Source organism: Camelina sativa, chromosome 4 (genome assembly GCF_030686135.1).
Source record: "Camelina sativa cultivar CO46 ecotype springtype chromosome 4, ASM3068613v1".
Taxonomy (NCBI): Eukaryota; Viridiplantae; Streptophyta; class Magnoliopsida; order Brassicales; family Brassicaceae; genus Camelina; species Camelina sativa.
In genome coordinates, this window is record NC_141883.1 from 20394318 (window position 1) to 20411826 (window position 17509).

Sequence of the window (17509 nt, forward strand, 5' to 3'; positions counted from 1 at the left end):
TCGGACATTGTCCCATTGTATATATTTTTTACTAGGTAGGTTTAAGATTTTTTCAAGGATTGTTTTACTTTAAGATATCCATGGTCTTTTAATTTAAATCTAAGACTTTTGTTGTGTAGATAGAATTATTGTCTCTCTTCTTGGTACTTGTTGAAGTACAGAGGAAGGAACTTGACCTGCCAGGTGGGAAACTTAGTTCAAATAAGATTATGGATCTGTATCTAAAACTATTTGATGATTATGTTGCTTGCGTATGATTATGTATGAACCTAATAAAACGTGTGTGTTGCTTGAATATGATTACGTTTTGTAGATCTAACAGATTTTGTTTCTTTCTTGTGCTACCTACACATCCATGAATTTATGAATTTGCTTGTTCTCTTTTTATCCAACCATCTATTTATAACAATTATATGAACTTACAGATGCTATTGATACTTGGGGAAAACATATATTTGGATACTAAGTCTAAGGTACCATATAACTTTGCTGCTCTGTTTATATTAATATGAAACGCCCTGTTTTGCTAATTGCTACCATGTCTTAATCCAAACACTTGCCATATTTAATTATTTATCCTCATTTCTCTCCCTTTCATTTTCTTTTTTCTTTTTGGGCAGGGAAGAGATGAACTTGAACAACTATTAACCTTAATCATGTGTGTTCTATCTGCATGGCTTTTGTTTTTTTTGCCCGCGCACCTGCATGAATTTGACCCTCTCTGATTATGGTACAGTTTGTTTCATGTACTACTTATATCCCAATAATAACTCCCTGTCAATTATTACAATGCATGTAACCTAACCTGAGTCGATTCAGTGGTTTCTGATATGTTGATCTCTATCAGTCTCTCTAGACCTGTGCTTAAACGACCGGGAGTGAAGAAGCATTTGGGCATTAATCCAGAGATTCATGAATCTGTGGCTTTACAGTTCAAGATTGATCTCTGCAAACCCCATCTCTTTTACACCACAACGAGGAAAAAGTATATTATTTTTGCAAGTGTTTAAAGGTATAATAAGCATTTATCGATGCCTTTTTCTTTGTCATCACAAGTTGTACACCATACAATAAAATGAATGTTTAAAGGAATGTTTCATGCCATTCACAAGTTGTACACCATTATAAAAATAAAAATAAAAAAGAAAGTGACAATCATATCTATTCAAAACAAAGAACATCGTTTGCATTAAATAATTAAGCAAAATACATAAAGAGATAGACGAAGTCTCCTTCGCTTCTTTTCATTCATCCATCATCACTTACTAGTCTTGATCATTGTTCCACATATATGATCAGCATTTTCTTTTAAAAACTCACCTTGAGAAAGCAAATACGATTACGAACGCACTAATCTTAGATTCTAGATGTTCAGAGTTCTCAATACCGTCGGGTACTACTTATGTGAGTTTCCCAAATTTCTTCTTTTTTGTTCTTCGTAACTACGTTTTCTTTTCCGAACCTTCGGATGCGTGAAAGACAAAAGACATCGATTACTTACTAGAGATCATGTCCCTTTGTTTCAGGTTGTAACTGTTTGAGATCTGTCGTTACTGTAGATTCAAAAGAGGTGGATATATGTTGCAAAGATATGATCAGTGATCTACCAGAAGCTCTTATTTGTCACATCTTGTCTTTCCTTCCCGTAGAAGTATCGGCTTTGACTTCAGTACTTTCGAAAAAGTGGCAGTATCTATTTACTTTCAGACCAAATCTTGAGTTCGATGACGCGGTAATATATCTCAGTCCAGACGGAAAAAGGGATGAGACAATGTTTATGGATTTCGTGGACAGAGTATTAGCTTTGCAGGGTGATTATCCTATCAACAAGTTGTCTCTAACATGCCGACGTTTTATTGATTCACTTTGCGTCTCTCGTTGGATATCAAATGCCATGGAACGCGGTGTTTCGGATCTTGAATTACGCTAAAATGTGAATTGGGCTAATACGATGATGCGTCCAAATGTCTTTGTGAGCAAGACACTGGTTCATCTAAAAGTAGAAACTGGAAACGGTGTCATCATTGATGTGGAAGATGTTTTTCTTCCAAAGCTCAAGACTCTCCATCTTAATAAAGTTCTATTACAACACAGTGATAATGGCTTTGTGAAGCTTATTGCTAGTTGTCATGTTCTTGAGGAACTAGTTATGAAGAATCTATGTTGGGATGGTTACTGGAAACGGGCCGTGTCTTCAAAAACCCTCAAGAAACTATCATTACTTTGTGAAAGCGGTGACAAAAATCCATATAGTGTGTCGTAGATACACCCAATCTTGTCTACTTGTTTTACTATGATTTTGTTGCAAACAAGTATGATGAATTGAATTTCGATTCACTCGTTGAAGCTAGTATCTGTCTTCAAATGACATCAGATCAGCGTGCAAATGTAAGCTATGAACATATGGTCGGTGATGCTACAAAATTTCTTATGCGGATAAAAAATGTTCATATCCTTTACTTATTTGCCAATACCATTGAGGTTTGTATCTTAATCCCATCATTCTCTTACATTTTTTCTGGCTACTTTGAAGTGAAAACAAACAATTTGAACACCCTTGTTTCAGTTGTGTTACATGCCTTGCAAATGAAGTTAATTTGGTTTTTTTTTTTTTTTTTTCAGGTACTTACTTTCTGCTGTGAGCAAATACCGATATTCAAAAACCTGACTAATTTAACTATTAAGACTCACAAACAGGCAGAATGGGAATCATTGCCGGCTCTACTCAAGAACTGTCCAAATCTAGAAACCCTCATCTTCCATGTACCAAACACATATCCTTTCATATTGCATTTGCTTTACACATATTTCTAAACAAAAATAGATTTTGAAGTTGATTCCTCTACGATTCAGGGAATCCATCACAAAGATACAATGAAATGTGAGGATGTTGACGGATGTCTATGCAAATCTTCAGGTTACATTCCTAGTTGCTTATCATCAGGTCCGGTGAAAGTTCTAAAGATATGGAACTTTGGTGAAATTCGTGATGACTATGATGACATGGAGAAGCAGATGGAGTTGGTCATGTATTTCCTAGAGACAGTGCCGAATCTTGAGCAAATAAGATTATACCACCAGATAAAATTAGAAGAAGATGTGATAAACCAACTTGAGATGTTAGCAACCTCGACGAAGTTTATCTAATCTCTGATGCCTAACATCTGCAGATCTGCTATATGCGTGTCTACAAATCATCTTTTCGGTATCGACTAAATGGGAGATTATCTTTCTTTAAATCTCAGAGAAGATGAATAAAGCTTTCGTGATAGTTTGGTGTTTGTTCTGTAACCTATGACTTACACTTTGGCTTTCTCAATGTGCATTTTCACTTTTGTGTTGAATATACTTCACGTTTTTTAATTATACAAGATTTTAGTTGATTTCTTAATTTTTTTTGGGTGATTTAGACAAATGTTATCCAAATTAGGTAATTTTTATTACTAGAATATTTCGGGTATTTTCAAAATACCCAATGTGCCTTTATTTTATGTTATCGGAAAAAACATAATTACAAAAATGTCATTGCTACGTCAGACGTCACGTCAAAAACGCTGACGTGTAACGATAACCCAGCCATAACGCGTTACAAAGGTATGTTGCGGCTGAGTTATAGGTATATTCCGGCTGAGTTATGGAAAAAAAACATTTGAGTAAGAGCGGACGGCTGAGTTATGCTCTAACTCAGCCAAGCGTTACGGCTGACTTATCAAAATCTGGCTCACTTATCAAAATCTGGCTGAGTTAGAGCATAACTCAGCCAAGCGTTACGACTGAATTATCAAAATCTGGCTAAGTTACGCTTTAACTCAGCCGTCCTTACGGCTGAGTTTTAACCCGATGGTTGAGTTGTTAAAATTTTGGCTGAGTTATCACTACGACACTAATACACGACTGAGTTATCATTTTCCGACTGGCTGACTTATCGTACAACTCAGCCGTGATAGGCTGACTTATCGTACAACTTAGTTGTGATAGGCTGACTTATCGTACAACTCAGCCGTCATACGCTGACTTATCGTACAACTCAGCCATTCGACGGCTGACTTAGTTGCAAAAGATTAATTACTAGAATGTTATTGAGTTACGGCTGACTTATTAAACGTTACGGCTGAGTTACATATTTTCAGTTGATGAAGCGGCTGAATTTGGCAGCAATTTTTTTTGCTTTTTAATTATTGTAATGTTTTTCATGTTGTGACTGAGTTATAATTTGTTTGATGGTTGAGTTTTATATAGACTGAGATATTAATTGTTTGATGGCTGAGTTTTATATAGAATGAGTTATTAATGCCACGTCGGACGCAGCATCCATGTTAGCATTCCATGTCATCTTTATTTTTCCTATGGAAATACGAAATGTCGTTCGACTCTTGTTCTTCAACTGGTAAATAAGTGAACTATTTACCTTCTTCTTCACCTTGTTCTTATACTTCTTCACTTTTATTCTTCACCTAGTTATTTCTACTTGTTCTTCATTTTCTTTCATGGATCCAGTTCCGGTACTAATTGTTTCCGGCAATTGGGTAAAGAAACAGAGATATGTATTTAACACCGACGATAGAGGGTGTATAATTGTGCAGATCGATGGTGGCACAACACACGACAAGCTTGTGGAGCTTGTTCTTGAAGACTACGGATTGGACGCGTTTAGCCATGAGTTAAAGCTGAGCTACATGTTCTCGAACAAGGCACTGAAACTAATGGCGCATGATACTCCACCAGTTTTTGTCTCCAATGATCGACAGTTGCAATATTGTTTGGGACTATGGAAAACCGATCAGCTACGTCTCTGTGTAGAGTTTTCGACGAAAGAGTCTACAGAAACTAGTGGAGCTAGAGGAAGCAGTGAATCGAAATTAGAATCTACATACGAAGTGTACGGTGGGGGATTTGAAGGCACTTGTTTTGATTATGGTAAGATCGTTGACAAAGAAAACGAAGAAGAAGAAGAAGCCTCTGACGAAGAAGAAGACGATGAATTTTCAAGCCGATTTGATTTTTTCGACGACTCCGATGGTGAGTCATCTGATGACGAGCAATTTTCTGTATTGGGCGAGCCTCAGAGTAAAGAAGAGGAAGACCCACCTACTCCGCCTCCTCAGAAGAAAGCTCATAAAGATGATAACTTTGCCGGATCGAAGATGGATCCGGAGGCTATTAGGTTGGAGGTGTCAACGCTAAAAATTGTTGTAGGACAAAGATACAGGAGCAAAAAGGAGTTCAGGAATCACGTGAAACTTATTTTGGTTAGGGATTGATTTGATTTTAATGTACCAGTATCAAATCCGAGACAGGTGGTTTTCAGGTGCTGGGTTAAAGGATTTCTTTGGAGAGTCCGTGCATCTGTACATGGGGATGACCCGGATTTTCATTTTCGTCTATACGATTCGGAACACACATGTTCTGTGACGGAACGTTCTATTAGATCCCGCCAATCAACAGTTGATGTATTGGCAGGTCTATACAGGGACTATCTTGGTGATCTTGGTCCGGATGTTAAACCTAAAAGTGTCGAAGTCATTTTCAATAAGCAATAATGGATGACTTATATGTATAGGTTGAGTTTTTTCCATGTTACGGCTGATTTATAGATTATTTACGGCTGAGTTATTCGAATGTATCGACTGAGTTATCTATATGTTATGGATGATTTATTAATTTGTTTGGTGTCAACAGTTGGGTTATTGGAAGGCATATCGAACGCTGCTGAATGCAAGGCTGATCGATCAAGGAACTCCTAAGGATAGTTTTAGCGAGTTGCCTTCTTACATATAGAAGTTAAGAAAGGAAAATCCGGGTACAGTCACGCATCTTCAAATAGATGATGAAGACAGATTCAAATATGTTTTTATTGCTTTTGGTGCGAGTATTGCTGGGTTTGCTTTCATGCGCAAATTTGTTGTTGTCGACGGAACGTTTCTCCATGGTAGCTACAAAGGGACGCTTCTAACAACCCTAGCTCAGGATGGTAACTTTCAATTTTTCCCATTAGCTTTCGATGTTGTTGACACTGAAAATGATGAGTCTTGGTGTTGGTTTTTTACACAACTCAAAGTTGCCATTCCTGACGAAAAGGATCTTGCGATAATCTCCGACATACATAAGTCAATAGGGAAAGCGATTGGTCAAGTGTATCCGTTGGATTCGCGTGGAATTTGCACTTACCATTTGTATAAGAACATTTTGGTGAAGTTCAAAGGAAAATATTTGTTCCCTCTGGTGAAAAAAGCGGCAAGGTGTTTTAGGCTGTCTGATTTTAATGAGGCTTTCAATGAGATTGAAGCACGTCATCCTGAACTACATGGATACCTCCAACGAGTTGGTGTCCGAATGTGGGCGCGTGTTCATTTCACGGGTGAAAGGTACAATTTAATGACAACGAATATTGCAGAATCAATGAACCATGCACTGTCAAATGCTAGAAATCTTCCCATAGTTCGACTGCTAGAATCGATACGGAATATGATGACCAGATGGTTTTCTGAACGGAGAGAGGATGCGAAATCGCAGCTAACAACGCTCACTCAAGGTGTTGAGAAACTGTTACAGGTAAGTTTACATAACTCAGCCATAACAGCTTTCATATATCAGCCGTAACTATTTCCATATATCAGCCATTACCATTATAGTTTCCATAAACCAGCCATAATTGTTTATATAACTCAGCCGTCATTGTTTTCATAATTCAGCCTAAAACGTTTTTTTTTTTTGTTCTACTCCCTACTAGGACCGTGTCACCGCAGCAAGACTTATGGAGGTACTAACGATTGATGTTGTACGTATGCAAGTGAGATATGGATCATCTTTGCATGTTGTAAATTTGGAACTAAAAAAAAATGCACATTTCGTCGTTTCGACCACGAGAAAATACCATGCATCCATGCAATCGCAGCTGCAGAGCATATGGATGTGTCTCGTATATCCATGTGCGATCCGAAATTTAGGAGTGTTGATTTGGTTAACGGATGGGCTGGTTCAATCATGCCTCCAGATGAATCATTCCCTGCTCCTGAAGCTGTGGATAATCAGAATTGCTTGCCTCCGATTGTTGTGAACCAGCCTGGAAGGCCCAAGAAGCGTAGGATTAAATCATCTTTGGAAGTTGCCATTGAAAATAACCGCCTAGGAAGCAACCAGCATGTTCGCGATGTAAGCAAGTTGGGCTCAATGTGAAAACTTGTCGGATGTAGTTAGGGAGAATTGTTTTATTTTGTGTAATAACTCAGCCGTCAAGTCGTATAAACCAGTCGTTTGCTCTCAGATTGTTGATAACTCAGCCGTCAAGTCATATATATCAGCTATCTACTTTCAGATTGTTTCGTGTGATAACTCAGCCATTACTTACTATAACTCAGCCATCAACGAGACCTTTCGTTTTCCCGTAAAACTATAACTCAGCTGTTAAGCAATATTTTGGCGGGAAACCGTAAGTTAACCTAATAATAAACGCGACCTTTCTTTTAATAACCTAATAATAACTCAGCCATTATAGATTGTTTCTTTTGATAACTCAGCCGTTATGCACTATAACTCAGCTGTCACATGACTCAACGAGACCTTTCGTTTTTCCGTAAAACTATAACTCAGCCGTTACTTTATTATAATTCAGCCTCAAAGTGAGAGTAGATACTAAAATATGGAAGCATAAAAGGTGGATACATAGAACATATTAAGGTAAAACTGGAAATCACTGCTGGAAACCCTAAAGGATCTCAGAGACTTTGAAGGACAACCACAAAAGGTAACAATTTTTGCACATGATTTCATAGTCTCCATAGCGGTGAGAATGGAAACCATAATCCAAACAACACATCACAGAACAAGCGGGTGAAGGGAGTAATGGGCTGTCAGGATAGCGATGGGAGGCTGCGTACGAGTTTTTCCTGGCCGTCTTATAACGAGATAACTCAAACAGAAAATCATTACCGGTTACCATGGCACCCGAAGACATCAGAGGATAATGATGTGCATCATACAGCTGGAGGTAATGGACGGCCATAAATACTTAGTATCCCACATGCTAAGGTGGCATCAGCATCGGCCGGTACAATACGACTGAGAATATGAATCCCACGCTGGATATCTCTATCCTCAGCCACAACCCTTAGCCCTTCGTAGTAAATGGCAATGGGGTTGCCAGCGTCAAAGCATCTGACGAAGAAAGGCCTGTACCGCCTTTCAATTTGGAGGCCACCATCAGGGGCATTGGATGTGTTGATTTGTGATGGATCAGTACAAAGACAATAGATAGCAGCTGTCTTTAGAACTTATTTACTGTATAATGCATTTTTTTCCCTACGACCAGCCCTTAGAATAGAACCAAGTGACCACCATCGATCTTCTGCAGCAAGGGAAACGATTTTTATGAAAACGTCGTCGGGGAGATCCGCCATCTTGGGTGCTCGAGCGGACATAGTGTCGTAAAAAATAATTTTATTCTAGTTTGTAGTTGAGAGGTAATAGACTAAAGAAACGGGAATATTATAACTCAGTCACTTGGTTCTATTTGTAGTTAAGAGGTAATTAATAGACTAATAATTTTATTGTTAAGCAATATTTTGGCGGGAAACCATAAGTTAATCCTTTCGTTTTCCCGTAAAGTTTATAACTCAGCCGTGAAGTCATATATATCAGCCATCTACTTCCAGATTATTCATAGTGATAACTCAGTCATTACTTACTATAATTCAGCCATGACATGAATCGACGAGACATTTCGTTTTCCCGTAAAACTATAACTTAGCCGGTAAACAATATTTTGGCGGGAAACCATAAGTTAACTTAATAGTAGACTCGACCTTTCGTTTTCCTATTGTTTTCTCTTTATATTCATATAATTCACTGTATCGTTTCGGTTTCTTCTTCTCCGCTCTATCATTATATTGCATTTCCTTCGATCGTTGCAATATAATGTTTAATATTAATATAAGTATTACGATATCTCAGCCATTACGGACTTATATATCATTATAACTCAGCCATAACTAACTATAACTCAGCCATAATTCACTATAACTCAGCCATAACTCACTATTTCCATTAAATTCAAATTGATTACATTCACTTCGGCAATTCGCCAAAAAAAAAAAAAAAAGCGACAAGCGTCCTATCAGCGAACTGTGAAGGCTAATCACGAGTCTTCTGATCTCGGCACAAACTGATTCCCATCACTAGCATTCTGGACGGTCCTGTAGTCTCAGAATGGGAGCCGGACCGGATAGATCGGACTCCAATGGTTCTTCCACTACCAGCTTGCTCAGATCAGATCGCAAGATCTGACGATCCCTCCTTAAGGCTTCAAGCCTTTCCATCCGCACTTCGGAGCCCTTGGACACCATCTCCTCCAGGAAGGCACATGGACCTTCTATAGCATGGCTTTCGCGGAAGAAATGGTCCGTTGACACCAGGTAGTTGACGTACCGCCTCAGCCTCTCTACGCTAGCTTGGTAGGCCCAGACGTCCGTGATGCGTGGGAAGTCAGACTCTCCCAAAGGTTCATAATCACCTTCGGGTAGTTGGGCACCACAATACGGGAGACCTGTTCTTCGCACAAGGCATGCTCAGCAAGTAGACGAGTCATGCGCTACTTCGCTAGAAAGAAACGTTCGGCGATGAGCTCATCCAGGACTCGGATAGTCCTTTCCAATCGGCAGAGCCGAAAGACTTGCTCGAGTTTAAGACAAAGTGCTTTGATATACGCACCTAGTCTCTTGCGGCGAGCTCGGTACATCCGGAGTTCCATTCTTAAAGGATCCATGGATGGCTCGATGACGTTGAAACTCGGAACGAGTTCATGGGAACGAGGCGTCTCTGTTTCCTCTTGAGGGGTGGCATTATGCAACGGATTTGGATCGAAACCGCTAGCTTTGGCGGGTGTCCGTTCTCGGGCTCGTTTCAACCATGCAGATCAGGTAGTCACTGGCATCTTTGCTAGATTAGTTCTGCTGCCATTTTAACCCGTATAGCCTGGAAATTTTGATCACATATGCCATCGAAATTCAAACCAAGCGCTAGACATTCTACAAACTTTAGAGCGTACGCGCCACAGTCACCAACCTGTACGTTTTGCGGGACCTTGGAGACACTCTTCTTCCTGAAACTGAACTGACTGAAAGTAGGTGTACGCCATTTGTCAGGAACGTTCTCGTTCATCATTGCTGGAATCATCCGCGCAAACGCCCTACAAGCATTCATCATTCTAATATCACTGTCTTTGTTTACTTGTCCCACGATGCTATCATAGCAATCAATATGCCTTCTGATGAGATCCACGGGCAGCGCCACCCAGTGATTGCCTCTAGTTTGTGGAGCAATATACAGATGATCCACATCTTCTATCCACTTCAAATTAGTCGGTTGATCTGAAGGCATCAAACTTTTAACTAAATCTTCGTAAGAGTTGCCATTGAATTTAACCAGTTTGGATTTCATCTCGAACTGAGCATAGTCACGAACAATCGTCATGGTGAACCACGGGTCTACAAACGCAATGCGTTTGTTGTGATACGGGAAGGGATCTCGTTTGTACCTATCCCTAAGGAGACTCATATACCCGCCCATGTGCTGTAAAAAAGGAAACTGAGTAAAGAACATTAACTCATCCATAATGTAATATAAGTCAGTCGTAAACAATAACAAATCAGCTATTATGTATAATAACTCAGCCGTAAACATTATTACTCAGCCGTCAAGTCATTATGTCTCAGCCGTAAACATAATAACTCAGACATCAAGTTAAACTTACTTCATCAGACAGCCACCCAAATGTATCATGCTTCACTGGCCAGTTCTTTCTTTCGGTGATGAGAGTCCTATAGAATTCAATATTTGATGTTGACTTGCTGAATGGTGTATACCTAAGAAGCAAATAAGGACAGGTTAATATAATGTTAACAACTTGTGATTAACAAGGGGCTAAAGGGTCATACTCGGCTGTCTTTAGGTACTCCAAAAGTTTTTTCAACTTGATCGGATCAACCGGTGCCAGAGGATCATATATTCCAGCTCCAGGTACAGAGTTCTTCCTCATGCACGTCAGTCCGTTGTCTCCAATATAAGGAAAAATTCTCGCTTGTGTAGCTTGTTGTGTATTCAATGCACTTCCATCCGGGGACAGCTTAACACTATCCAGCCTTATAGCTTTAATTCTATCAAGCCTAATCTTTTCCTCCTCATCATCCTCAGATTCAGTTTCAAGGACATCGTTTACAGCCATAAACTCGGCTGTCATATCACATATACTGCTGTCAGCAGCGTTGGCACCAGCGTTTGCATCAGCTTTTGCACCAGCTTCGGCTTCTCCCTCATTCAAAACAGGTTCTACAAATTGCAACGACTTCACGGTAGTAGGCTTAGTAGTCTTTCTACCTCTTCTCTTTGGCGGATTATCTCCAACTTGCTTTTCCACCAAGTCTTTGTCCTTCTTTGCCGCCAACTCTTTGGCCTTCTTTGCAGCCGCCGCCTCATCTTTAGTCTTCTTTGTCGCGACCTCTTTGGCCTTCTTTGCATCTAATTCTTTGTCCTTCTTTGCATCTTTGGCATTTTTCCACGTGTTCAGCCGTTGATTTGGTTTCGTAGCAGCTGGAGACTTCTCAACAAAATTAAGAGGATCATCTTTATCAAACTCTTTATTCAGATTCCTACTGACCCCAGCCAAACCACTGCCATCTACCTGTATGACATAGCGAACATAATTCACACAAAATTCAGATAATGATAACTAAGATAAATCAGACATTACCGGAGGACTGTTGACAGAGTAGTTTTTTTGCTTTTTTCCTGGAATGACTGGTGGACCTTTTGGTGTCTGTAGATTTTCCCGAAGGTATTCTGGTAACAGGCTCGTTATTTTGAAATTTGAACACGCATCATAAGTGTTTTGGTCAGTTTGCCCAACACCCATGGAAAGCACTTGCTCTTTCATCTGTTCGAGTTCACTCTCAACAGCTCTAAACCTGGTATCAATCCTTTCATTCATCCGCATTTCTATTCTATCTCCAATCTTATTATCCAGAGCAATGTTTTTTTCAAAAGTGTCAAACCTTGAGGTTAAATTAGACACCAACTCAACGATAGTTGCTACCGACCCATCTTCTCCAGCATCTTCCTCTTCACTAGCACACTGAACAAATACATAAACCGTCGTAAACAAGCTAACGAAAGATTACATATAATATAAACACACTACACACCATAGCACTTACCTTTATTCCTTTCTTATTCTTCTTCCTCTTCTGTGCAGCTCCTTCACCGGATTCACCACCCTGACTGTTTGAAACGTCCACTTTCTGGACTGTCTGCTTTTTTGCGGGAGGAGATTCAGACTCAACATCTGTTTTAGCTTCTCGCTTTTTCTTCTTATCACTCCCCTTAACATCCCAAAAACCTTTTACAAACTTACCCTCATGTATGTCTTGGATCAAGTGCAGGGTCAGCTTCTTGACCTGGCCACGTATGAAATAGCTCGCTTACATCATCCTTCATAACCATTTTAGTCACACGCAGCTGTTACATGAGATTATGAAACTCATCAGTAAGTTTTAACTAGCCATCACTAAAACATAACACAGTCAACACAAAACATTAACTCAGCCATCACTAAATCATAACTCAGCCGTCACAAAATCATAACTCAGCCACTAATAAACCTTACCTCATCAAGCGCTTTGATCTCTTCAGCAATTACGGTTTCCAACGTTGAACGTGTACGGTTTCCACCCCATTGAAGCAATGGTATGCCACCATTTTTTTCTTTTGTTGCATTCCCAAACCAATCTCCAAAGCATTTGATGGACTCATACGCCCAAGCCTGTAACACGGGTGTAAAATCACTAAGGGTGTACGACTTTCCCGTAGGCTTCAACATCTTTATACCATCAACAAGGGCTTCAAATGCTGACCGACCCCACGGATAAGTCTTCATGGCTTCATCATCAAAAACTCTTTTCGCACTTTCGTATGGAATTCTAGAGTTATCATGCAAACCATAAAGTCCAATGTGTTGAAGAAGCAACAGCCCCAACCATTTACGATGATTAGGGATTTTCCATCCCCGACACACGTTTAATGCATCCCTGAGTTCATTCAATGATGGACCTTCCCCACTAGGCACTTGCAAAAGTCTGAAGAACGCTTTGTGTTCATCTTCAAGTTCAAACCGTTCTTTCGGCATTGGGTCTATGTTTAACCCCGTGACATGAGCAAATTCATTCAACCCAAACCTGATAGGTTGACCACCGACTACAAACCAAAGCTCCTTCTTATGTACCCTTAACTGGTTGCATAGTAGGAAATGTACTACCTTACCAGACAAGACGAATTGGCTATCAACTAGCTTAGAGATTATTCCAATAGGTACTTTCTTCGTTTCATCCCATGCATCCTGTCCTATTGATTCTCTAATCGTAGGGAAATCTCCCATCCTGAAATTGGTATTAATTTCTCTAAACTCTAGATTAGAGATTCCTTCAGCGTATAGTCTTGGGGGGTAATCCCTTGCTTGTTCTTCAGAAATAATCACCATCGACATCTGATAAATAATATAATTCATAAGTAAATCATAAAATAAATCAGTCATAACATAAACCAAACTCATACACAAAGCATAACATAACTCAGCCACAAATACATAACTCAGATCTAAAGCACAAAATAACTCAGTCACCAATACAAAACTCAGATGTAACTCAGCCACATCAACAAACAAATCAGCCATCGAATCGAATAAATCTAACAAATCAGCCGTAAACCCTAAAAGTAAATCAGCCATCGAATCGAATAGATCTAACAAGCCAGCTGTCATTAGAGACGGCGACAATCAGCCGTAAATCATCGATAAAAACCCACATTCAGGCGGAAAACTCGAAACTAAACATTCGACACATACTGGAACGTTTAAACGAAGACGAAGACGACGAAGAGAGAGAGAGAGAGCGATGACAAAGAGAGAGAGAGAGAGAGCGACGACGAAGAAGGAGAGTGCAACGACGAATAGAGAGAGAGCGAGCAAAGACGGCGAGAAATTGACGGCGATAGAGTGGACAATGACAGGAATGACCGGCGACAAGAGACGACGAAGAAAAGTTTTTTTTGTAGTATTGGCGGTTTGTGAACAGTGAAAACTGTTCACTTTCCTTCTCTTTGATATAAACAAGAAAAAATAAATGTTGATCTGAAAAAAACTGCTTAATGACATGTTAAATCATATCTGATGTGTATTTTTTTTTTTTTTTGACCAAAATCGAAAAACAAAACTCAAGGGATAAATTGTAATTACGGGCATTAAACATTTGAGTAATTTTCAAAAGATTTATAGATATGAGTAATAAACCAACTTTTGGATAATATTTGAGTAATTTTTTTTTTTATATATTATTAAAAAGTTGTCACTAAGTTTGTCTTTTTCGGTGTGAGGTGAAATGAAAGTAAACCATTTGATATGCATAAGCTCAGTTATTATATCTTTTGCTTGTTTAACTCTACTATCACATTTATCCTTATTCTCTTTAAACCAATTATTAAACACATTCAGATATCTTATAATATGTGGAACTACTAAAAATTTATGTATACTAGAAAACTCATCAGTATAGGATTTGGCATAGAACTCATCAACTAACCAACCTCAAAGCAAAAAAAGAAAAGGGGTCTTTATATACTTAATGAGATGTCCAACGTTTCAATACGTTTTGTTACGATTATTTAAACCTTTCTTCAAGAAACCCTCAAAATTTCCTAAGATGTGTGTTTTGTAAGTAAATTACCAACCAAACCATACGCAAAAAGTGTAATTTCTTTACCGGGTCATCTTGATCTTGATCATATATCGTCAAAAAATTTCTACTTCCACTTCATGAGTCCCAGTGAGTAACTGCAACTGTGACCACTTATGTTACTATTTACTAATCAAGCCTCCTAACCGAACACAACATATAACACTTAACATATGCAATCTTGCGCGCGTTCATTACTCATTAGCTTCGAATTTGTGAACTTCAGTCTCATGATTATATCTTAAACAATTCTTTAGCAGTGTGGCATTATTAATTCACACTTTGTAAACTACATTCAACATTCGTTTATAGTTTATATACAATGAACTCTTAGTCTTGGCCTCTTAGGTTAGAACTATTATAATACATTTGTTGAGCTATATATGAAAATAATCTCAGAAAGTGCAAAAATGTCAATTTAAAGGTTCCGTGTCAACGTCCTGTGAGTGTGACGTGGCACGTTTATTTGTTTTGATATTGCCAAAAACCTCAAATAGTTACATTTAATTTCACATTTGGTCCTGTTACAGTTTTGTCGTCTTCTTCAGTGCAAGCGAGAGATCGTACGAATTGTTTCTGCAGGGGAAGGGTCATGGAACTGTACATATTGTTTAACCCATCGAGATAACATGAGCACGACTCGAGGCTAAGCAAGTTCGTTTCCTCACAAAAAACCCTAACTCCCCCTCGGCTCTGCTCTTCACCGCCGTGTAGAAATTTCGATCAGGTTCGTCTCTCTGTTTCGAGATTGTTTTTTTGTGCTCATTGGCTCTAAAGTTCTCGTTTTTAGTCTATCCCTTGTTGTGTTATGGCGTTTTTGTGCTCCTTGTCTCTAACTTATCTAACTGTTTACAGGGTTTTGAGTAAATTCTGTTATGGCCTTGATACGCACTTTGTCACTCAAATCTTTGTTCAGTGCTCGTTGCTACCGACCATCTTGCACTGGTATCATTCTTCGTGACAATGATCATGGAAAGAAGCCAAATTACTGCTCTTTTATTCATCAGAGATCCTCTACCAGCTCTATTCTCTCTCAGCCTCTCAGAAACTCTTCTTCACATTTCTCTCTACGCCCTCCTTTTGGTGTCTCTATCTCTATCCTCGCTCAGATGTGAAAGGTCTTGCTGGAACTACTATATATTTGGTGGTGGAACATGTGGCTTCGCAGACAACTACAGTCATAAAAAGTTTCTGATGCTGCTATTAATCCTGTGGTCCATTTTGATGTTGTCCAGCAGATCATTAACAATGTGCATACATTGACAGGCTTAAACTGGTAATAAATCCACACAGCTTCTTGCGTTTTGTGTTGGTCAACTTGCAAGTTATGGCCACTCACTTTAGAATCATGTAGACCTTGGGTGTTGTGTTGGGATCACTTTCCTAGTTACTATATAACATAAGGTTTTGAATGTTGTATTACGTTGTGTTTGAAATGTAAATGATTTTGTACGGAATGTTTCTTGCGAACTATCCTATGAACTGTGTAGAATTTGCATGTAAATGCAGCTCACATGTGACGACAGAACCTCTTGTATGATACTCTGCAGCTAAGCTCTTTCATTGGAATTTCATATTAGTTGCATCTAGCATGCTCCTTCATATCAACCTAACTGTTGTCTTCTTTTTGATGATGTAGGTGTGGTGGTCTCTACAGTGGTACTCGTATTCATTGTTTTTCGCCGGATGTGAAGATTATTTTAGGGTTACAGAGTTGGGCGTTTTGCTGCATGGACCTAACAGTAAGAAACTCTATGATGCTTCATAATCTGTTCAGGCATGTGAATATGTGATTTCTTCGTATTTCATTAGGGGCTTCATCCCAGTAATATTTCTTTGCTCCCCAGATCAATAAAATGGCAGAGAAAGTAGCATCCTTTAAAACAGGCGGTGCACTATGCATGGTTCGCTGATCTTACAACGGCTGATACATCATTCATATTCCCACTTCTAACAGGATTGACTTTCTGGATTGCAGTAGAGGTATCATTAACAGTGTTTTCGATATAAACAAGTATATATTCGTGTGGTTGGTTGTGACTGAATTCTTAAGTTGAGCTTCACAGTGTGATGCAGTCGTAGGTTTTAAAGGCTTAATGCTCTCCAAACATTGGACACGGATGTGGATCATTCCCATGTTTGTTATGGGAATATTTTTTTCCAAGGTGAAGTTGTGATTTTTTACCACGTAGGGAATTTGATAAAACTCAGAACAGATGATGATGTTAATTTTGTGTAAGTTGCAGGGTGTGCATTGCTATTTGATGAGTTGCATGTTGTTCTCCATTGCGTTTATGCACGGTGAGTTTTTCAATTACCTGGAACATCTTGTGGGTTGATGAGGTTGCTATATATCTCTGATCTATCTCTTTTGTGTGTAGTGATTCGCCGTCCTGGAGTGAAGAAGCATTTAGGCATTTCAGAGATTCCTGAATATTTGGACAAGAAGAATTTTTGAATGTAGGCAAGAAAGACACATGAGTTTTGTGTAATCGACTGACCAAAAAAGTTTTTGTTTAGCAGTTTGTGGCATTTATTCACAGTTTGTAAGATATTTTCTTAAACTAAATTCAGCATTCGTTTTGTAGTTTGTACAATGAACTCTTAGTCTTTGGGTCAGAACCATAAGAATAAATTTTGTTGAGCTATATATGAAAATAATCTCAAAGTGAAAGTGTAAAAATGTCAATTACTTAAAAGGTTACAGGGTTTTGAGTAGATTCTGTAATGGCCTT

General features: G+C 38.9%; 1 pseudogene; it reads left to right on the plus strand.

Moving 5' to 3' along the window:
• Nucleotides 1–1367: 1367 nt before the first annotated feature.
• LOC109132513 (putative F-box/LRR-repeat protein At3g49150) lies at nt 1368–16054 on the plus strand (annotated as a pseudogene).
• Nucleotides 16055–17509: the final 1455 nt, after the last annotated feature.